Genomic DNA, 5,367 nt, shown 5'->3' on the forward strand with positions numbered 1-5,367 from the left:
TGGGCTAGAAAACACTTTCCCCTGGTGGAACCTCCAAGTGATCTCACTCGGCCTGACCCCTCGATGGCAGCCTCGTGACATCTTGAGCAGAAGACCCTAAGACCCTAAGGCTGGACTCCTGACTACAGGACCTGGGAGCTAATGAACAGGTGCTGTGGTCCTTTGTCACACAGCAACAGAAAACCAACAATCTGCCATGCCGACCGGTCACTCGGTATTTGGTCATCAACCCTAAATTTGTCATTCATGCTCAGCTAGTCACATAGAGCTCTATGATGTGGAATTTTATCTAGAGATTGTATTGTTGACCGGAGCTTCGTGTAATTGTGACTTTCTTCTTCTTCTTCTTTTTAAATATACTGTAGTTGGGCACAATAGCTTTATTTTATTTATTTTTATGTGGTACTGAGGATCAAACCCAGGGCCTCGCATGTGCTACTCAAGCTCTCTACCACTGAGCCAACCCCAGCCTAATTGTGACTTTCTTAACAACATGGTAAGTCCCATGAGGTCCAGAGCTCTGTTCTTGGACTTTTAGCCCCACAGCACATCAACATACTTGGCACATAGTAGGTCCACTCACCTGTGATTTGGGGTCTGGACCCTTCCTTTGTCCAACTAAACTCAATGGGTCTTAGATTAAGATATGTGTGGCAACCATTTCTGTGTACCTACTATGTGCCAGGTGAGATCCCAGACACGCAGAGGACAAGTCAAAGGTCCTGCCCTTGAGGAGTTCAGGGTTCGGTGCCACCCTGAGATCTTGTGGTCTTACTTCCTATTATCAGGCAGAATCAGAAGGGACCCAAAGGTTCCTAGAGATCTCATTCAACCCCTCAAGATCAGGAGTTCACAGAGCCGGTGGAGGTGCACTATGGGGTTCCTCAGGGAATTTTTAGTGACTTTTTTGTGAATTTTGCATCTCCAAAAGAAGAAGAAAAACAGCCCCTGTGGTACCCATCTCCCATTTAAATAGGAAGTCACCACAAACACATTACTGTCCCCTCCCACACCATGCCCTATCACACCTGTCCATCAACTCGATGACTCAGGTGGACACATCAGAAGACCAGAGATCAAAGCTGTATCAGGCATGAACTACTTTTTATTCATAGGATTACAGAATAGATTGAATTAAGAGGCATATCATTTGTTAACTCTATTTACCAAAAAGAGCTAAATACAGATACAGCCTTAAAATGTATCCATTGTTGCCTGCATACTGCAAAACTTACTTTCATATGCATATAAACTATTCTAATGTTACCTAAGTTATGCATTTAAAATACATAAAACAGTACCAAATGGCATATTGGCCTATTTTATCACAGTTCTTATACATTCTTGATAGTCAAAGGGATGGATAGGGAATGCATAGTTACCTACTAGAAAAAGGTGGATTCTGACCCAAGCCATGGAGTGCAGTCGCTCTGTGTAGATCTCAGAAGCCTTACAATGTGATTGTTATTTTAATCAGCATCACAATGGGTGGTCTTCAATAACCACTGGGACGCTGTTCATTGGCCTGGTCATCCTACCCTCTGCTTGCCTGGCTGAGGAAAAGGAAATCATGAGAATTTTTTTCTTCCAGGTTTGTTTCTATTTTCCCAAGATACTTTCCTTCAAGGCCATCTGCCCTGAATTTCTTCCCGTTACCTCTCGATGGTCCCCAAATATGGACCACCTTTCCCATGGCATCTGCAACTAGCCTGAACCCAGCCTGCAGATGTCCTGGGCAGCGCACTTTTCACCCCAGTGCCCTGTTGAGTGGAATCCCTGGCCACTGTCTAACTAAAGAGCTGCCTTCCAAAGCTGTGAATGAGGAGCTGATAACTGCAGCTTAACGCTGCAGAAGCAGAAAGGCTGCTTTAGGCGACATGCAAGCAGACTCCCCTCCTGAGCACCTCATTTTACCGCTTGCCAGAGAAATTTCCATCGTGAGCGCTCCTGGCAGCCAAACCTCCTGCACCCCACATTGATTTCTTTCCTAAAAATACCCAGCATTTCACTCCATGGGGAGGAAAAAACGCAACGCTGTCATTTTCAGCGAGCTCCCTAAAGGCTGACGAGGGCCCAGAGCAATTCATCACTGCTCGTACATTTGGGTTTTTAATTTTTCTCTCACCAAACTCCTCTTGTTTATCTGGTGGATGGTGTGACAAGAAGCAGACTGTGTCCAAACCTCAGCCTCCGCCCACAGCAACGTGGGAGGAGACACCACCATGCCAAAAAGAGATCCTCCAGACAACAGAAGACTCTCGGAAGTTTCTGGAAGACTTTCAAGAATGGGGCCTTTCCTGTTATAGCAGTTCCATGAAGCTTGTTCATTGTTAAAAAGAACCAGCGGATGGGCGGGGTCTGTGGGGTATGATGTTCTTTCTGGCTTATGGATATTTTGTGACACTTCTTATTTATCCAAAGGTGCTGCTGTTGCACCATCATGATAACATGAAGGTCTTTTGTGGGGAGGGTATTGCAGAGTGTCACAGAGTTTAAAAAAAAAAAAAATGGAATGCTGCCAGTCAGAGGGAAAGTTGCAGTTTTGCCACTCACTACTGATAACCAGAGGTGGGCAATCTTCTGAGCTTCTGTGTGTCATGTCCCTCTTTCTGAAATCAGAACACCTTGCTCTCCAAGCTGAAGAATCATTTATGTTCAACGAGATGGACACAAATGTACATGGAAAGAACTTAAAGCTTTGCTGAAGTGCAAGGTGATTTGTGCACTGCTCACGAACACGGTGTTCTTCCCTTCTGAGGGGCTCTTAGAGTCTTTATGGAAACCACTTTCCACCCCACGGGGTCTGGGGACAAGTCCTCACTTTAAGGCGGTGGCTTTAAAGCCACATGGCTGTGAGGAGGGACCAGTGCAGCAGCCTAGCCACAGAGATCATGAGGAACAGACAACTGAGCAGGTGGCCACCCCATGATGACAAGTGGCCCTCCTCCGGCCATCTCCATGAGGGGTACTCCTACCTGTCTCTCCGCTTTGGGTTTTTGTGGGCCTCATTTGGTTGGTTTTGTTTGTGGTTTTTTTTTTTTGTTTTTTTTTTTTTACATTATTACTGGAGAAAAGCTTCTTGTAGAAGTTGCTTAAAACTCCAGGGATTCTCGGGATGGGGCCATCAAATTAACAAAGCAGAACTTCTACCACCTTATGCCAAGAACATCTAGGCTCCCTTGGTAGTTTAGCCAGAACAAATCTCTCCTCCCTCAGCCTAGAACTACAAGATTGCAGACTCCAGTCTTGTATAAGCTTTCGTAAAAAGGAAAAAGAAAATTGGATTACTGTACCCACCCTCTCACACCCTGTCCCCACCACCTACATGAGATCTTTCTCTTACTTCCTGCTGCCCCATCTGGACTCAACAAGCCCCCACCCAAGCCCAGCACCTGCTGCTCCCTGGTTCTCTAGATGCTAAGCAATGGTTCCCAGTGTGGTGAGTATAGGTGCCTCGTCCACAGCTTTACCACGCCGAGGTGGCACTACAGAAAGATGTCCCATCTGCCTCTTCTGTGAACTAATGGCTGAAACCTGGAACATCCTTTCAACCTGGCACAAAGGCAGGGACTTTCTCATGGCCCCTTACTGCTTGCCCAGGGCCTGTTTCTCCACCCTGGCCTGTATGAGGGGTTCCATGCACCGGGAAGAGTTGGCCTGTCATCACAGCTGGAGCCATAGCAGAGCTGTCCCACCTGCAGCCTGCGATGTGGAGATCTGGGCATCTGTAGGCCATTCAAATAAACCAAGACTGCAAAGAATGCAGAAAAGGGCTTTGTGTTCAAAAATGAAAACAAACCACTTTTCTCTGTTTGTATGGTATTTAGTAGAAGAGTTGCAAAAACCACACTTTGGACCGTGGGTGAGCTGGTTCCCTAAACCCCTGGCTTCCTGGGCTGCAAGCCTTGGCCTGCGATTCCAGAATGTTCTCAAGAGTGCTGATGCAACACCAGCGTCTCAGACTGAGTGCCATTGACTGCTCAGTCTGCGTTGCTCAAAGTCAAAAACAACAAACACATTCACATTTGGGGCAAGACATCCACCTACTCATGATGTGGCCAATAATCATTAAAACCTAATCCCACCCTGCAATTGCGAATTTCAGGGCTGGAAGGAGTTGCTGGGGTACTCTTTGCAAATCTCCGACTAAAGCATCCACCTCCTACCCTCTGAAGAGAAGCAGCCACCCAGGCAGAACATCCCCTAGGACACTCCCACAAAAGCAGACCCATGTGCTTCCCCGATGTCCACCCAGTAGCCAGTTTGAAACAGGCCACCTGGTCCCCGAGCACAGACCTGTCTATGGGATTCAGCTAGTCTGGCTCTAGCTGCTCTCTCCAGCTCAGCCTGGAAGTCCTGCCTGTCCATGATGTCCCACCACCAACGTGGCCCTCTGCCGAGTGTGGGGCTCCAGGGGTCTCCTTGCTAACGCACTAGGAGAAGAGGGTGCGTCCCCGTTACAAATGCCCAGCTGGTGATTTGATGGCTGCAGCACCTTCAGCAGGGCAGCGAGACCAGCAACTCAACAGGGCAGGACTGTCCTAGGAGGAGGGAGGTAGGCTGGGGGCAGGTAGGCAGGCTGCTACTCAATCACTTGAAATATTAAGTTGCCCAAAGGGCAAAGACATGCACAAACCAAAGGGCCACCTCTGGGTTTCAAAGCACAACGAGATCTGTGTAAAGTCCCCTTGGACTCCATAAATTCTCACTTCAAAAACTCTACCAAACACACATCAGATGGCAATAGCTGCTCCATCCCACTAAAGGACAGAGTAAAAAGCACCTTTCAGTCTTTGGCCTGTCTGCTAGTTACCCACAAACACAAAGGAGGGGTCGGGGAAGCAGAGGAGTCACAGAGCACATCAAGCAAGCATTATTGCTCTGGCCACCGCAAGGGTCAGCTTTGAACCACGCCAGGGGAGGGAGGAAGTCCTTTGTCTCACTGCTGGGCCCGCAGCCCATGCTGGGCCCGGACAGGTGTCACCAGACGTTGTCTCTGCGGCAGAGGAAGCAATGTCCAGCTTTACACTGTGAACACACCCAGGACAAATATCCCGCGGTATAAGCCAACAAAGAGCCGAGGTTCTGGAATGCAGGAGGACGCGGGAAGGCTGGGCGATCCTTTCAGGAAACTAGGATGGCTCAAAATAGCACTGCTGAGTGGTTTAAGATTTTTAAACTAATCATCAGCAAATCTTTTCAGCTGATTTTGGCTTTAACAGTTCTTACCAAAAAGATTGCTGAAATGAAATGAGAAGGGTCCATGGGTTTGGTTTGCTTTTTCTTTTTCTTTTTTTTTTTTTTTTCTTAATTTTGCTATAAGAGCTATCCTGTCTTGTTCAATTTTCTCCTTCCTCATTAAAAACA

The sequence above is a fragment of the Callospermophilus lateralis genome, chromosome 8 (genome assembly GCF_048772815.1).
Source record: "Callospermophilus lateralis isolate mCalLat2 chromosome 8, mCalLat2.hap1, whole genome shotgun sequence".
Classification (NCBI taxonomy): domain Eukaryota; kingdom Metazoa; phylum Chordata; class Mammalia; order Rodentia; family Sciuridae; genus Callospermophilus; species Callospermophilus lateralis.